Below are 19,360 nucleotides of genomic sequence, written 5' to 3' on the forward strand. Positions count from 1 at the left end.
AAACTCCTGAAGGCTGGGCGTTAGTGACAGACGCAAAAGAATCACTGGATTCTATTCCAACCTGATTGAGAACCGACATATGATTAGCCGTGCCGTGACAGGGTGCGTTGAACATTTTCACTGAGAGGATGGGAGGTAGCCACTGACAATGGTGAAACCCTACATACAACTTGCCATGGAAAGGAGTAAGAAGGATTGGAAGAAGACAGTAGGAAAGCAGAGAGACGGAAGGGACCAAGCATCTTCATACGCTTATTTGAAATTCCCACCAATGAATTACATAAGTATCTCTATCTTTACTTTACGTTTTATTTCTCTTTTAATTATTAAAACTCTATAACCATTTGAATCCGCCTGACTGAGATTTACAAGGTGACCATAGCTTGCTTCAAGTCGACAATCTATGTGGGATCAACCCTTACTCGCATAAGGTTTTATTACTTGGACGACCCAGTGCACTTGCTGGTTAGTTGGGCGGAGTTGTGAAAAGTGTGAACACAATTTCGTGCTATTGAACACCAAGTTTTTGGATTCATCACCGGGGATTATTTGAGTTGTGAAAAGAAGAGATCACAATTTCGTGCACCAGCCTTGCACTCTTTCTTGGGATTTTCTTCTGTATTGCTTGGGAGAGTGCTAGGAGGAATTTCAGTAACTCTCTTACTCAGCTGACCCACTTGTGCCTCCAAATTTCTAATGGAAGATCTTGTTTCATTCATGAAACTTAGTGTGGTCTTAGATATATCAGAGACTATGGTTGCTAAGCCAGAGCGATTCTGCTCAAAGTTCTCTATCTGTTGCTGAGAAGATGATGGAAAAGGCTTGCTATTGCTAAACCTATTTCTTCCACCATTATTGTTGTTGAAGCCTTGTTGAGGCTTCTGTTGATCCTTCCATGAGAAATTTGGGTGATTTCTCCATGAAGAATTGTAGGTGTTTCCATAGGGTTCTCCCATGTAATTCACCTCTTCCATTGCAGAATTCTCAGGGTCATAAGCTTCTCCTTCAAAGGAGGCTTCTTTAGCATTGCCAGATGCAGCTTGCAATCCAATCAGATTCTGAGAAATTATATTGACTTGCTGAGGCAATAATTTATTCTGAGCCAATATGGCATTCAGAGTATCAATATCAAGAACTCTTTTCTTCTGATTTATCCCATTGTTTACAGGATTTCTTTTAGAAGTGTACATGAACTGGTTATTTGTAACAATTTCAATGAGTTCCTAAGCTTCTGTAGGCATTTTCTTCAGATGAATAGATCTGCCTGCAGTCCAATGACATCTTGGATAACTCAGACAGACCATCATAGAAGATACCTATGATGCTCCATTCTGAACGCATGTCAGAGGGGCACCTTCTGATCAATTGCTTGTATCTTTCCCAAGCTTCATAGAGGGATTCACCTTCCTTTTGTTTGAAGGTTTGAACTTCTACTCTAAGCTTACTCATCTTTTGAGATGGAAAGAATTTAGCTAAGAAGGCATTGACCAGCTTCTCCCAGGAGTTCAGGCTATCTCTAGGTTGTGAGTTCAACCATATACTAGCTCTGTCTCTTACAGCAAAAGGGAAAAGCATAAGTCTGTAGACCTCGGGATCAACTCCATTGGTCTTAACAGTGTCACAGATTTGCAAAAATTCAACCAAGAACTGATGAGGATCTTCCAATGGAAGTCCATGAAACTTGCAATTCTGTTGCATCAGAGAAACTAATTGATGCTTAAGCTCAAAGTTGTTTGCTCCAATGGCAGGAATAGAGATGCTTCTCCCATAGAAGTCGGGAGTTGGTGCAATAAAGTCACCAAGCACCTTCCTTGCATTTTTGGCATTGTTGTTATTTTTGGCTGCCATGTCTTCTTCTTTTTCGAAGATCTCTGTGAGGTCCTCTCCAGAGAGTTGTGCTTTAGCTTCTCTTAGTTTCCTCTTCAGAGTCCTTTCAGTTTCAGGATCAGCTTCAACAAGAATGCCTTTATCTTTGTTCCTACTCATATGAAAGAGAAGAAAACAATGAGAGTATGGAATCTTCTATGTCACAGTATAGAGATTCCTTGATGTGTTAGAGGAAAAGAAGAATAGAAGGATGAGGTAGAGAATTTGAATTGCTAAGAGAGGAGGAGTGTTAGTGATTAAATAGAAAGAGATGAGAGAGAGAATTTTCGAAAACAAAATAAAATTAGAGTTTAAAATAATTAGTTAATTAAAAAGATTTTTGAAAAAGTTGTTAGTGGTTTTCAAAAATTGGTGAGAGAAGGTGGTTAGGTTGTTTTGAAAAAGATAAAAAAAAAAGGATTTGAAATGATTAGAAGTTAGAAAAAGATTTTGAAATTAAAATAAAAAAATATATGATTGAAAAAAAATTTGATTTAAAAAAAAGATATAATTGAAAAGATATGATTGAAGAAAATTTGATTTTTTTAAAAAGATATGATTGAAAAGATATGGTTGAAAAAGATTTGATTTTTAAAATTGATGACTTGACTAACAAGAAATTAAAAGATATAATTCTAAAATTCAAATATTAAACATTTCTTAACAAGAAAGTAACAAACTTGAAATTTTTGAATCACAACATTAATTGTTAGCAAGGATTTTCGAAAATATTAAAAGAAAAATGAAAAAGATTTGATTTTGAAAAAGATATGATTGATATGAGAGGATATGAAAAAGATAAGATTTTGAAAAATTAGTTTTAAAACTTGAAAAATTGAAAAGGATTTGAATTGAAAACAAAACTACCTACTTGGTGCTATCCTGGCATTAAACGCCCAGAATGGTATCCTGGCATTAAACGCCCAGAATGGTATCCATTCTGGCATTTAATGCCCACTTGTCTACCTCCTTGGGCGTTAAACTCCCAGCCAAGTACCTTGGCTGGCGTTTAAACACCAGAATTCCTTCTTCACTGGGCGTTTTAAACGCCAGCTTTTTCTCTATGATACCTCTGCTGTGTGTTCTGAATCTTCAATTCTCTGTATTATTGACTTGAAAAGACATAATTTTAAATTTTTTTTGAATTTTTAATGATGAGGGAGAAAAATAACAAAATGAAACTAATCATGAAAAACTAAGATCAAATAAACAATGCATGCAAGAATACTTTGAATGTCAAGATGAACATCAAGAACATATTTTTGAAAATTTTTAAGAAAAGAAAGACATGCAAGACACCAAACTTAGAAATTTTCATACTAGAGACATTAACAAATTTAGAATGCACATGAGAAACAACAAAAGACACAAAAAAAAGAGAATTTAAAGATCAAACAAAGAAAATCATCAAGAACAACTTGAATATCATGAAGAACACCATGCATATATTTTTGAAAAATGCAAGAAAAATAGAAACATGCAATTGACACCAAACTTAAAAATTGACACTAGACTCAAATCAGAAACACAAAATATTTTTTATTTTTATGATTTTATAATTTTTTTCGAAAATTATTTTGAGAAGGAAAATAAAGAAATTTAAAATTTTTAATAAGAATTCCAAGAATCATGCAATGTTAGTCTAAAGCTTCAGTCTAAAAAGATTAGACATGGCTAGCCAAGCTTCAGCATGACATTACATACAACAGCCAAATTGATGGGAATCAACTAGCTCCTGTGATGATAAAAGCATCATCTGAAACTCTAGAATTCATTCTTAAAAATTCTGAAGAACAAAAGAAAAAAATACCTAATCTAAGCAACAAGATGAACCGTCAGTTGTCCAAACTCGAACAATTCCCAGCAACGGCACCAAAAACTTGGCACACGAAATCGTGATACACAACTTTGTGCAGCTGACCAGCAAGTGCACTGGGTCGTCCAAGTAATACCTTACGTGAGTAAGGGTCAATCCCACGAAGATTATCGGCTTGAAGCAAGCTATGGTCATCTTGTAAATCTCAGTCAGGCAGATTCAACTGGTTATGGGGTTTGATAACTAAAAGATAAATAAAACATAAAATAGGATAGAAATACTTATGCAATTCATTGGTGGGAATTTTAGATAAGCGTATGAAGATGCTTTGTTCACTTTAAGCCTCTACTTTCCTATTGCCTTCATCCAATCATTCATACTCCTTTCCATGGCAAGCTGTATGTAGGTGGATCACCGTTGTCAATGGCTACCATCCATCCTCCCAGTGAAAATGGTCCTCTACGGTTTCCAACATGGCTAATCAGCTGTCGGTCCTTGATCGTGTCGGAATAAGATCCATTGATCCTTTTGCGCACTGTCACTGCACCCCACAGTCGCGAGTTTGAAGCTCGTCATAGTCAACCCATCCCAGATCCTACTCAAAATACCACAGACAAGGTTTAGACTTTTCGGATCTCAAGAATGCTGCCCATTTGATTCTAGCTTATACCACGAAGACTTTGATTGCACGGAATGGAAGCTCTGTTGTCAGGAGAGGCAACCATGCATCGTGAACCAGGAGGCCAAGAGATACACGTTCAAGCTCTCGTAGATAGAATGGAGGTGGTTGTCAGGCACGCGTTCATAAGGGAGGATGATGATGAGTGTCACGGATCATAACATCCATCACGTTGAAGTACGAGTGAATATCTTAGACAAGAATAAGCTTGAATTGAATAGAAAACAGTAGTAATTGCATTAATTTATGAGGAACAGCAGAGCTCCACACCTTAATCTATGATGTGTAGAAACTCCACCATTGAAAATACATAAGAACAAGGTCTAGGGGCCATGCCTCCCAAATGGCATGAAACAAACAAAAAAGGGTTCAAGACCTGATTCCAAGATCAAAGATGATCAAAAGATGATCAAAGGATGAAAATACAATAGTAAAAGGTCCTATTTATAGAGAATTAGTAACCTAGGGTTTACAAAAATAAGTAAATGATGCGGAAAACCACTTCTGGGGCCCACTTGGTATGTGCTTGGGATAAGCATTGAAGCTTTCACGTGCATAGGCTTCTCTTGGAGTTAAACGCCAGCTCTGGTTCCAGTTTGGGCATTTAACTCCAGCTTTTATGCCAGTTTAGGCGTTTTACGCCAGAATTTTTATGTTGACTTGGAACGCCAATTTGGGCCATCAAATCTCGGGCAAAGTATGGACTATTATACATTTCTGAAAAGCTCAAGATGTCTACTTTTCAACTCATTTAAGAGCGCGCCAATTGGGCTTCTGTAGCTCCAGAAAATCCATTTTGAGTGCAGGGAGGTCAGAATCCAACAGCATCTGTAGTCCTTTTTCAGCCTCTAAATCAGATTTTTGCTCAGGTCCCTCAATTTCAACCAGAAAATACCTGAAATCACAGAAAAATACACAAACTCATAGTAAAGTTCAGAAATGTGATTTTTGCATAAAAACTAATAAAAATATACTAAAAACTCACTAAATCATACTAAAAACTACCTAAAAACAACGCCAAAAAGCGTATAAATTATCCGCTCATCAGTGTGCTCCTTTGAACCAAGCCTCATGCCAAGCTTTATAGCGCTCAGTGAAAAATTCCAACATAGTGCCCTTGCTTGTATATGGGTTTCCATCTTCGAACCATGGCTGTCCCATTTGAGCCAATTTCCTTGAAAAAGCGCTTAGTGAAGTGTTTCAATGTAGCATAGTGAAGAAGCGCCCTTTCTTTGCGTGTGTGCCCCTCTTTGAACCTTGCTGGCTTCCTTTTGCTAGCAATTTTCTTGCTTGGTGTAGCGTAGCACTCCTTTGTGTGCATGGCTCGAACCTTGGCTGCCCCATTTATGAGTGTCGTGCCTTACTTTTCTTCATGGGGAGGCCCGAAAAAGGTAGAAGAGTTAACGTAGCGCCCTTTTCAAATTGGGTGCTAGTGCCTTGTGGTTGAGCGCTTAGTTCAAACACACAACATAGCGCTCGCTTGCCCCTTGGTGTGAGCTTGGCTTTTCTCCATACCAGCGCTCACTTTGTGAGCGCAGCGCTCAAATAGAGAGCGCTACATCTCTTTGTTGCTCCCTTAGCCTAGCTTTCTTGGTGCTGCATTGGGCACTCCGTTGGGTAATTGAGCACTGGCCCTTGTTGCTTTGTATGAACCCCACGTTTTAATATCATGGGCCACACTTTGGCTGAGCACGCTTTCATGGTTCTTTCCTCTTTTTTTCTTTTTTTCATTTTTTCACCTACAAGTATTCAAACCAACCAAACAAAGCATCACCAAATTCACAAGATCTATGCATTAATCATAAAATCAACTTATTCCAGCATGAATCCTATGATTTTGTGTTAAATAAACGATGGTTGATTGATTTAATATAGCAATGTAAATCTACTCCAAATCACTTACTTATAGTGCAAGAAAGTGCATAAAACCTAATAAAACAAGTGAAAAATTCTTGAAAAGCTAGCATAAGATGAGTTGTCATCAGAAAGACAAAGCAACTCCAACTCTCAATCTAATCCTATCACTTATTCCTATCTATATATGACTCATGAGGAAATGTTATGTTTATATCACTGATAATCCAACTCCTTATGAATTCGACTGACTAAGACCTACAAGATAACCATAGATTGCTTCAAGCCACAATCCTCATGGGATCGATGATAAACCCCAATTTTGTGGTTTATCTTGTGCTTAATTTAGGGAAATTTATCAACTTTTCTTATATTTATTCAATGAAATAGCATGGTTTTGTGAATTTCTCCTAATTTGTGCTTAAGAGAAAAAATATGCTTTTTAGGCCTTAAAATTGGTAAATTTAATTCACTTTAGTTTAATTCGATCCCTTGATATGTTTATTAAGTGATTTCAACTTGAGAAGGCAAAGATTGGGTTGAAGGAGTGGAGAAAAACCATGCAAAAATGGAGAATTCATGAAGAAATGAGGATTTGCAGAAATCTGCCAAGTGATGCATATACATGGCCCATTCTTATGTGTGGAAGGAACATCTGCCAAACAACGCGTATACGTGGCCCACGCATACGCGTGGAAGAGAAAATTTCCAACGACACGTATGCGTGACCCACGTGTATGCGTGGGAAGCAGCACATGACCAACTTAAAGGCAATACACTGGGGGCGATTTCTGAAGCATTTTGGGCTCAATCCAACCCATTTCTGATGCTATTGAACTAGGGATTGAAGGGGGATGAACCAAGTAGTGTTAGTTAGAGTTTTCATCATGATTTAGGTTAGAATTCTGGAGAGAGAAGCTCTCTCTTCTATCTAGAATTTAGGTTAGAATTAGGTAGTTTTTCTTAGATTTAGTTTTAATTGTTGTTTCCATTTACTTTTCCTTTCAATTCTTTATTGCTACATTTTTGCTCTCTTAGTTCTTCTTGTTAATTTCTTCTACTTTTCTACTTTCATGTCTATGAGCACTTTGTTGATTTTAATTTCCTTTAATGCAATTTCATGTTTTATGTTTCTTTATTGTTCAATTGCTTTGTTATTATTATTTCCTTGCATTTGGTAGTGTTAGATTTTATATTTCTTGTCATTTTATTATGCTTTTCTTTTATGCCTTCCAAGTGTTTGATAAAATGCTTGGTTGAATTTTAGAGTAGATTTTCTCCTCTTGGCTTGAGTTGAGTAATTGGAGACTCTTGAGTTATCAAATTCTTTTATTGATTGACAATTGGAAGTTGCTAGTTGACTTAAATGCCACTAAAGCTAGTCTTTCACTATGATTTCACTAAGACTTGTGAACAAGAGGCAATTCCATCCACTTGACTTTCCTTCATAGTTAGAGGTTAACTAAGTGGAGCAATGGATAACTCTTGTCACAATTGATGATGATAATGAGGATAGGACTTCTAGTTTTCATTCCTTGCCAATAGTTTTCTTAGTTGTTAGTTTATCTCTTTTGCAATTTACATTTCTTGTTCCTTATTTCAAAAACCCAAATATATACTTTCATAACCAATAATTGAGCACTTCATTGCAATTCCTAGGGAGAACAACCCAGGATTAATACTCTCTATTATTTTATTGGGGTTGAACTAGTGGCAACCATATTAAATTTGATGTGAGGATTCATTGTTGGTTTAGAACTATACTTGCAACGAGATTTCATTGAGAAATTCTATACCGACAAAAATCTCATATCAAATTTTGGCGCCGTTGCCGGGGAGTTGCAATGGTGTTATGTTATTGGCTATTGTGAATATGTTCATATTGTGAATAGTTTGATTGTTGCTTCATTTGCTAGTTATAGAATTTTGTTTCTCTTGTTTGCTATTAGTTTGTATTTTGTTCTATTTTCTTTTGCTATTATGAATTCTCATCACTTTGGCTATGAGTGTGGTTACAATTATGTTGTAGGGAATGGAAGCTTCAATGAGGATGTGTATCAAGGGTGGAACAATCAAAGATGGGAGGAGCCTCAAGCTGCTGGACAACCTTCTTTGCAACAACCTTCTCCAATGTACTATGAGCAACAACCATTCCACGATGCATATCAATCCAATGGCTATGGTAGACCCCCTTATGACTATCAACAACCATATGCCTATGAACCTCATCCTCAACATAGCCCTCAACCATATTCATAAGCCTCCTTCTACCAAACACCTTCCTATGACCCTCATCCATCATATAACCAATCACCCTTACCTCATCCTTGTGACCATTATGAGAGAAAACCCATAGAACCATGCACATTCCAATACAAATACTCCCAAGGACCATAAATTCCATACACACCACCTCTATACCCTTACCAAGAAGAACCACTTTCCTATCATGAACCATTCCTCCAAAATAATGAACCATCTTATCCACCCCAATCTCCAATAGATAAAACCCTTGGTCTTATTCTTCAAGGGCGAGAAGAGATGAAAAGGGAGGTACTAGAATTCATGGCCGTCTTGACCGAGGTAGTAAACTGATTAGCCTCCCAGTGCTTGAACACTCAAAACACTCCTAGTGCCACATGTGGAGAATCAATTAAAGAGCATAGCATGAATGAGAGATTGAAAACTCCAGTGGAAAATGAGGAATGTTGCTTTGTGTTAGCACAATTGGAGGAACCTATGATTGTTGAAGAAGAGGAAAAAGTGGTTGAAGACTTAGAAGATGCGGAATCTCCATGGGAATCTAGAGTCATAGAAAATTCCTCCAAGAAAATTGAATTTGATGTTGAGGAGAAAAGTGCACAACCTCCAAAACAATTTTTGAATGAAGACTTGGAGGGAATGAAGCAGGAATTGAGTTCCGTTGGTGATGAAGATCATCCATCAAACCTTCTTAGTGGTGAATCTTTTGAACTTGAAGAACCTTCTCCCGGTGAGATAGAAAGCAATATGGAGGTAGATTTCTCTAATCCTCTCATTTATGATTTGAGTGATGAGAAAAGTTAGATGAAATTGATGAACAAAGGATTGAATTTGAGAAATCTTGTGAAGAGGTGGGGGTCCTTAGAAAGAGAAGGACGGGAGTTGCATACGCTTGGTCAAGATCCTTGGAAGCTTCTTTACCTAGGTTGTCATCTTCTCCTTCATTTGAGTGGGTAAAACTCATCTCTATTAGATTTATTGTCCCACTTAAGTATGGCTTGCTTGAAACAGATGGTCAACTTAGGGCGCTTTGCGGGATAAAGCGTAAGAGAATGATGTTTCATGGTTGGTGTTGCAAATCAAGGCTCATTTTGGTTGACACATCAAAGATGAGATACAAAGGTTGGACTAGTGCTCAATTAGATAGGTCTAGAAGGAGAGTTAGGCACTACATTTAGAATTCATCTTGCTTACCACCCAGATGGATTAATAATGATCAACTTGAAAATGGGTGTAGAAACAAGATTTGGGATCCAGAAATACATGAGGATCAATTTTGGGAGTCCTTAGCTTGTGCAGAACTCCATCAAAGCTTGGAATTATTAATTATGAATGATGGAGATTATTGGAAGTCTAAGCATTGGTGGGGATTCAAGGAAGGATTCAAGCATAAGCCACCATAACAAGGGCCCCACCAAATGTCCAACTTAAGGACATTAAATAAAAGTGCTAGGTGGGAGACACCCTACCATGGTAAACTCTTTCCATTCTCTTGTAGATATAACCAATGAATGAATTGGGTTGCCATTGTTAGGTAGTTTTCTTATTTTCATACTTTTGCATATTTTGCTTTGATTGCTAGGTTACTTGTTAGATTCATGTTTTGATTAGAATAGTTATTTTTTAATTGTATTTTGCTTGTAGTGGAACTTTTGTTTGTTTTGTCTTTGAAAATTTTTCAAAAACTTAAAGATTTTTGTTAAATTTGAATTTTGGTTGCTTCAGAGTTTTTATAGGTTGGAAGAGTGCCCTGTTTTAGTTTTCTATGTTTCTAAAAAAAAAACAAAAGGGCGTGTCCACGCGTAAGCGTGGATGATGCGTACACGTCGATTGCACTTCCGCAACTCCTGGTACAAAAATCCGAGAGTTGTGCAAGAATTGTACTGGAAGTATGCTTATAGCACAATCTAAACCCATGTGTACCCGTGGGTGACGTTTACGCGTCGCTTGTCCCTTCTGCAATCCACGCGCACGCGTGGGCGACACGTACCTTTCTTCTTCTTTCCTTCTTCTTTCTTTCTACCTTTCTTCTTCTCTCTTCTTCCTTTCTTACTTTCTTATTAAAAAATAATAAAATAAATAAATAAATAAATAAATTTAATAAATAATGAAATAAATTAAAATAAATAAATAAATAAATATATTTTTTCACTTTTTATTTTTCTCATTTTTTGTCTTCTTTTGTTTATTGCATTTGCTCATTTTCATTCATTATATTTTAATTTTTTTATGGCTTGATCTTATTTTCCTTTCTAAGTTTCTTATTTTAATAATGGTTTTGAATTTTCTTACTCAATTTTCGAGAATTTCTTGGTTATATTGGTGCTTCTTGACTTGTTTGGTATTGTTAGGTGATGAAATTTTTAGGTCAATGCTTAATCTTTGATGACTCTTGCATCCTTTGTACATTGATCTAAACTTACATGCCTTTCATGACCCACTCTTTCTTGTTTAAACTTGATACTCAACATGCTTTTCATGTCATTTACTTATCCTTTGACTTTACTCTTGCATCAAGTGTTAGTTGGTATGTCTTAGCTTGTATTATTTTCTCACTCACATGCTGTAGCTACCATGTAGATAAGAACTATATTCTTATGTGGCATTAGCCCCCGCGTATGTTCTATTTGCTTTTATATCTTTGTTGTAGGCTTAATTTTCTTTATTTTTCCCTCCTTTTAGGCTGGCCACCGAGAGGGAAAGGAAAAGCTTCTAAATGGGGCAACAAACAAGTCCACCCGCACAATCTTTTGAAGGAGCTCATCAATTGTAGCAACCCGTCCACCTTGCTCTCCCTTGCTCTCATCAATTGATTTTCCAAGAAAACTATTTTAGGGTACCCTACCAATTTGAAAAAAAAAATTCTGTTGAACTTGCTTGAAGAATTTATTTTGGAACATGGTTTTTGAGTGGAGAACACAAGCATGTGATTTTTGAGCCCAATTGCGTGGTTACATCATATAACCACTTATTTTCATTCTTGTGTGCATTGTTCTCTTTCTATGATTGTAATCTTTGATTTGTTTGCTTCTTTATGCCCATTATTCCATGTATACATGCATTTATATGATTGACGCCATCATTTCACTTAGCTCACTTACCCAAATAGCCTACCTTTCATCAACCATTATTAGCCAACTTTGAGCCTATTTTAACCCCTTTTGTTCTTAATTTTAGCACATTACAAGCCTTAAAGCGAAAAACAATAAATGTCTTTTATTTGGATCTTTGATTAGCTTGGGCTAGTGAGTGTGTATATCATTCAAGTGTGGGAAAACTTGGGATATTGGTTGAGGTAAGAGTATGTTGTTATTTTCATTGAAGAACTTGGGAATTGGGTACATACTCATGTATTAATTATGTTTAAACCATATGCATTGATACTCTTGTATATACTTTATTGCAAAAAGAAAAAAATACAGAATAAAAAAAATATATATATCAAAAGAAAAATAAAAAGAAAAAATAGAAAAATAAAAATATATATAGAGAAAAAAATGCAATAAAAAGGAGACAAAAATGCCCCAAAGCAAAGTAATAATAACAATGCATATGGAATGTGAATTAAAAAGAATGCACGAGTATGTGAAAAAGTGGGAATCATAAGTAGCTAGGTATTGTATTAGAATTGTATAGGTTGTCATAGGTTAGGTGAGAGCTTAGGTTAATCAAAGATTCAAATTTCAAGTTCACTTGACCATATGCATCTTTACCTTTACCCTAGTCCCATTACAACCTATGAATAAGTCCTCATGATATATGTATGCATGCATTGAATAATTGTTAATTGTTAGATGAAAAAGAAATCTTGGAAAGCATAATTAGGAGAGAATTGAGTGATCAACCCTATACACTGAGCGACTAGAGTGGATACACTTCCGGTGAGGGTTCAATGCTCAATTCCTTGTTCCCGGCTTTCATGAGCTTTCTTCTTGCAAGTCTATTTGAACTTCATTTTGATATTTGAATTGGTAAGATTTATGAATCATCATACTATGTTAGCCCTACTTGTTCATATATGTTCTTGGAGATGGATTTACTTTTGACCAAGTAGGTAGAATCATTTTACATTTAGTTGTATTCATATAGATAGGTGCATATAGTTTATTGGCATTGAATAAATGTTCATACCCCTTTTCTTGTCCTTTTTGATTTAGCATGAGGACATGCTTGGTTTAAGTGTGGGGAGGTTTGATAAAAACCAATTTTATGATTTATCTTGTGCTTAATTTAGGGAAATTTATCAACTTTTCTCACATTTATTCAATGAAATAGCATGGTTTTGTGAATTTCTCCTAATTTGTGCTTAAGAGTAAAAACATACTTTTTAGGCCTTAAAATTAGTAAATTTAATTCACTTTAATTCCATTCGATGCCTTGATATGTTTGTCAAGTGATTTCAGGTTGAGAAGGCAAAGATTGGGTTGAAGGAAAGGAGAAAAAAGCATGCAAAAATGGAGAATTCATGAAGAAATGAGGATTTCCAGAAATCTGCCAAGTGACGCGTAGACATGGCCCATGCTTATGCGTGGGAGGGACATCTTCCAAACGACGCGTATACGTGGCCCACGCATACGTGTGGAAGAGAAAATCGTCAACGACGCGTACGCGTGACCCACGTGTACGCGTGGGAAGCAGCACGTGACCAACTTAAAGGGAATACGCAGGGGGAGATTTTTGTAGCATTTTGGGCCCAATCCAACCCATTTCTGATGCTATAGAACCAGGGATTGAAGGGGGATGAATCAAGTAGTGTTAGTTGGAGTTTTCATCATGTTTTAGGTTAGAATTCTAGAGAGAGAAGCTCTCTCTTCTCTCTTTTTAGGTTAGAATTAGGGTAGTTTTTCTTAGAGCTAGTTTTAATTGTTGTTTCCATTTACTTTTCCTTTCAATTCTTTATTGCTACATCTTTGCTCTCTTAGTTCTTCTTGTTAATTTCTTCTATTTTGCTACTTTCATGTCTATGAGCACTTTGTTGATTTTAATTTCCTTTAATGCAATTTCACGTTTTATGTTTCTTTATTGTTCAATTGCTTTGTTATTGTTATTTCCTTGCATTTGGTAGTGTTAGATTTTATATTTCTTGTCATTTTATTATGCTTTCCTTTTATGCCTTCCAAGTGTTTGATAAAATGCTTGGTTGGATTTTAGAGTAGATTTTTCTCCTCTTGACTTGAGTTGAGTAATTGGAGACTCTTGAGTTATCAAATTCCTTTGTTGATTGACAATTGGAAGTTGCTAGTTGACTTGAATACCACTAAAGCTAGTCTTTCACTATGATTTGACTTGGACTTGTGGACAAGAGCCAGTTCCATCCACTTGACTTTTCTTCATAGTTAGAGGTTAACTAAGTGGAGCAATGGATAATTCTTGTCACAAATGATGATGATAACGAGGATAGGACTTCTAGTTTTCATTCCTTACCAAGAGCTTTCTTAGTTGTTAGTTTATCTCTTTTGTAATTTGGATTTTTTTGTTCCTTATTTCAAAAATCCCAAAATATACTTTCATAGCCAATAATTGAGCACTTCATTGCAATTCCTAGGGAGAACGACCCAGGATTAATACTCTCGGTTATTTTATTGGGGTTGAACTAGTGACAACCATATTAAATTTGATGTGAGGATTCATTGTTGGTTTAGAAATATACTTGCAAGGAGATTTTATTGAGAAATTCTATACTGACAAAAATCTCATATCAATTGACCCTGACTCGCTCAGGTATTACTTGGACGACCCAGTGCACTTGTTGGTACTGCTGCTGTTGTACGAAATAGTGTGGGTTTTGCATACACGCGCACCACCCCACACCAGCTCAGTAATAACGGCATATTGGCCATTCGGAACCTGGAGAATTGGCCTCGTAGGACCCTTCCCCATGGCTGCTGGGCAACTTCGATACCATATAGTCGCTATTGACTATTACACAAAATGGATCAAAGCCGAGACACTGGCACCACAACGGCCAACCAATGCCGAAAGTTCCTCTAGAGGCAAGTCATAACTCGCTTTGGAATTTCCGAGATTGTATTATCAGACTGATAAACCATTATTTTATGATTCATATTGTGTTTAATTGAGTGGTTTTTATCAAGTCTTTACCCACTTATTCATATGATTAGCATGTATTTACAATTCCTTCCCAAATTGCTCTATGATTGAAAACTTGCTTCCTAGAGTCTTTAATTTGTGTATTTTAATCATCACTTATTACAATTCGATGCCTTGATATGTGTGTTAAGTATTTCAGGCTTCACAGACAACGGAACCCAGTTCGTGGACAAGCGATTCAAGGAGTTCCTAGAAGGACTCGGCATCTTCCAGTGGTTTATCTCGGTAGAACACCCACAAACCAATGGCCAAGTAGAATCGGCCAACAAGGTCATCATAAAGTGTCTAAGAAATGGCTAGACATGGCCAAAGGCCTATGAGCCGATGAACTTGGATCCATCCTCTGGCCATATCGTACATCCCCTCAAACCTCAATCGGAGAAACATCTTTTCGGTTAACCTACGACCTCGAAGCTATCATTCTAGTTGAGGTCGGGGACTCTAGCCCACAAAAGACTGTGAGGGGACACGACAAGAACACCAAAAGGGACCTCACAGACAAAGTTAGGAGCATAGCACACCTGCGGAAACTCACCCTAAAATAGAGGATAAGCCTAAGGTACAATCTCGGTGTGGTGAAACGAGACTTTGGACCCGGAGACCTCGTCTTAAGACGCAACGACATCGGGGCCCCCACTCTGGAGGAAGAAAAGCTCACACCTAACTGGGAGGGGCTCTACCGAGTAAAGACCGTAATAGGGAGAGGAGCTTATAAGCTCAAACGACTAGATGGGACCAAGCTCCCAAGGTCCTAGAACACCACTAACATGTGGCCTACTACACATAGGAGCATCCTTGCAAACGAACACCCGAGATATAAGGCCAAGGTCGTTTTAGATTTTTGTTATTTTCATTCATTGCTTAGTTTTTCTTCATATTATTTTGTCATGTAATTTTTTTGATGGGTACTCTTTCCTGCCCACAACGGGAGGTTTTAACGATGCCCAATTTTTAATAAAATTCATAAATCCTTCCTTTCAAAATCACCAACTCCGCATTCTAACCAAACTGACGGCACAAATAAAGCACAGCTACCCCGAGGACAGATCACCCCCGAGACCAAAGCAAACAGATATCCACACAAAAAAATTAAACAAGTATTCAATATGGCCTCCCAAAAGGGCCAACTATCTCCAAAGAAGCCAAGAAAATGACCTAACAATTTTTTAAATAAAAATCTACAAAACATAGACGCTGAACAAACAGCTTACAAAATAGAAAAATGACGGCTTACAAACATAAGGAAATAGAGTACAAAAACAAAGTCAATCCAGGTCCACGATTTGACCATCTTAATGGTTCGAAATGCTCCCATCACAGACACATCCACACCCAGGGCCATGACCTGAGCTTGGGCCTTCATCATCTCTTCAGCAATCGAGATAGTGCCCTTAACATCCTCCAACCGTGCTCCCTTTTCCATCTTTGGCTTCGCTACCTCAGCCCTCAAAGCCTTCGCCTTAGCCAGTTGAATGACAGCCTTAGACTCGGGGCCCAAGGACCACTTGCGCTCGCTGGAAAGCTGAGAGAGAAGCGAAGTCTCTACTTCGGAGAGGCAGAGTAGCTCAGCACCTGCATCCTCGGCATATTTCACTACCTTCAAACGAGCCCTCTCAGATGCCTCCAGCTTCTCCTTCAGCTTACCAATGTCCGACTAAGCCCGACGAAGCTAACCATCCAAAAGCCCCACCTGATTCAGCACCTGCTCTACCTTACAGACGATAGCAGTGGAATGAAGTAGGGCCTGGTACACCGACTTTTCCTAGTTGGCAACATCATAATCATGGAAAAACTCCTCTGTACCCGGAAAAAGGTGTTGATCAATAAAGGCTGGAGCATCAAAACTCGAGTCCATCACGGATGGCACTGACCCCTCCTTCTCCATATTTTCCCCGCTACTCCTTTCTACCGCCCTCCTCCGCTTCCTACTCGCCTTAGCAGGCAAAATCACGACAACATCCTCCTCAAACCCAACAGCAATTGGCCCAGGCGAAGCGACACCAACTGCCCCAATCAAGACCAAGTCCTGAGAGACAATTCGAGAGTTCGCTTGAGGCTGAGACTAAGGTGTCTGATGAGTCCATATTTGATGATAAATTTTGGATTGATTTGAGTGAATTTCATCATATAAACCCACATTTATTCATCCAAATAGCATACTTTTGTGTTCTCTCCCTAAATTGAGCTTAATTGTGAAAACATGCTATTTGGTGTTTAATTTAACCAATTTTATTCCACTTTCATTCCATTCAATGCTTTGATATTTTTGATAAGTGATTTTAGGTATAATAGGTTGGAATGGCTTGATGAGAGTGAAGGAGAAGCATGCAATAGGGAGAAAACATGAAGAAATCAAAATAGAAGCACACAACCATACATGCGTACGCACAACATCCTGTGCGTACGCACAAGAGGAAAATTCATCACGTGTGCGTACGCACGAATCAGCACATGTGACTCGCTTAAAGGAAAACGTTGGGGGTGATTTCTGGGCCTCCAGAGCTCGATTTTGTACTTTCTGAAGATGATTGAGTGCTATATCAAAGGGGCATCATTCCATGTCAAGGGGAGAGAAATTAGGGTAGATTAGAAACATGCTTTAGGTCATATTCTAGAGAGAGAAGCTCTTCTTTCTCTCTAAAATTAGGGTAGATTAGGTTAGATCTCTCTTAGATTTAGGTTTAATTCTTGTTTTCATTTAGTTTTCCTTGCCTTTTATTGTTCTTGCACTCTTGTTCTTTAATTCTACTTGTTATTTCCTTTATTTTGTTCTTTTATGTTTATGACACTTTGTTACTTTTAATTTTAGTTCATGCAATTCATGTTTTCTGTTTCTTATTGTTTAATTTAATTGTTATTATTGTTTTCTTGAAATTGGTAGTTGTAAATTTTATTATCTCTTGTTATTTTACCATGCTTCTCTTTTATACCTTTTAAGTGTTTGATAATATGCTTAGTTGGATTTTTGCCTAGTTTTTCACACTCTTGGTTGGGAAATTGGGTAATTAGGTAAACTTGAGTGGTGGATGTCCACTCTACATTGTGTGAAGATTGTTAGTTGATTTGGTTTCCACTAACTCTAAGCCTTCCATTAATAGAGTTGGCTAGGACTTGTGGATTGAGATCAATTATGCCCTTTCGACTAGTTTTCGATATTAGGATTGACTAATTGGGATTAATTCTACACAATTACCATGTTTGTGGTCCATAACTAGTATAGGAATCCTTAATTCCCCAATTCTTGCCAAGAGCCTTTTTGGTCATTTAATTTTTTTTCAATGCTTTTACTTGCTTCCCATTTAATTACTTGCCATTTTAATTTCTTGTCTCTTATAATCAAAACCCCCAATTCTCCCATAGCCAATAATTGAGCATTTAATTCCAACTCCTATGGAAGACGACCCGGGAATTAAAACTCCTGGTTTATTTTGTATTAATTGTGACTTCTTGGAATTAAAATTTGATTGTTGGCCAATTGTTGGGTTTGGAATATACTTGCAACGGAGATCTTCTATCTTGAGAAATTCCAACCCCGCTCTAGGCCAATCATCAAATTTTTGGTGCCGTTGTCGGGGAGTTGCAATGGTGTTATATTATTGGCTATTGTGAATAAGTTAATATGTGAATATCTTGCTTTTTGTTTGTTTTCTTGATTTTGTTTGTATAGAAGGTTAATTTTGGGAGCTCATACCTTGTTACAAAGTCCATCAAAGCTTGGTGCAATCAATTGAGAATTTTGGAGATTCAAGCATTGCTGGAAGTTTCAAGATGAATATAAGCACAAGTCTCCTTGATTAAAGCTCTCCATAAGTCCAACTTAAGGACAATAAACCAAAGCGCTAGGTGGGAGACACCCCACCATGGTAACATTGTTCTAACTCCTCTCTTTTTGTTTATATTTTGACTTAGTTGTTTTTTTGTTATGATTGGTTGACTTAAGAATAGTGTAATCCTTGAGTTAAATAGGTTAATTTGCATATGGGTAATGAAATTTTGAATGTTTGTATGTTTGGGGTTGAAATTTTGATTGAGCTAAGGTGAATACCTTAGAAATTGAGAAATTTTTTTTGGAAAGACAGGGCATCATGCGTGCGCAACACTTGTGCGTGCACACAAAACCTCTATTTTCTGCATCCTGTGCGTGCACACTGATGAGGGAAAAACGATTCCACACAAACTCACCGGCAAGTGTACTGGGTCGCATCAAGTAGTAATTACTCACAAGAGTGAGGTCGATCCCACAGAGATTGATGGATTGAGCAATTTTAGTTAGGTGATGAATTTAGTTAAGCAAATAGTTGATTATTTGAGTGAATTTTGATTAACAGAAGCTAAATTGCAAGTAAATAAGAGTGCAGAAAGTAATTTGTGCAGAAAAGTAAATTACAGCAAAGATAAATAGCAGAAACTTAAAATGCAAGAAAGTAAAAGAGCAGAAACTTAAATTATAAGAAAAGTAAATTGTAGAAACTTAAAGTGCAAGAAATGCAAATTGCTGAATCTAAATTGCTAAGGAATGTAAATTGCTTAATGAATAAAAGGATTTGGGTACTGGTATTCAGAATTTAACAAGAAATTGCAAGTTAAAGAAGATCAGAGTGCTCTGAGATGAAGAAATTCAGCTCAGCAGCCAAATAGAATTGTAAAATTTCTTGAAGAATCAAAACAGCAAGAAAACTTGAATCACTTATGAAATCCTAAGGAGAAATCGAAGATTGAAGAAGAAAAATGAGATTAGAAAGCAGATCTAGATCTTAATTGCTCTCTTGATC

At 37.1% G+C, this 19,360-nt stretch overlaps 1 non-coding gene across 1 annotated transcript; it reads left to right on the forward strand.

Annotated features, from left to right (window-relative positions):
• Window positions 1–1,339: 1,339 nt before the first annotated feature.
• LOC127742271 (small nucleolar RNA R71) lies at window positions 1,340–1,443 on the forward strand. Its single transcript, XR_008003459.1, has one exon. It is a non-coding gene; the product is annotated as a small nucleolar RNA R71 (small nucleolar RNA).
• Window positions 1,444–19,360: the final 17,917 nt, after the last annotated feature.

The sequence above is a fragment of the Arachis duranensis genome, chromosome 9, assembly GCF_000817695.3.
Source record: "Arachis duranensis cultivar V14167 chromosome 9, aradu.V14167.gnm2.J7QH, whole genome shotgun sequence".
In the NCBI taxonomy this organism is placed as follows: domain Eukaryota; kingdom Viridiplantae; phylum Streptophyta; class Magnoliopsida; order Fabales; family Fabaceae; genus Arachis; species Arachis duranensis.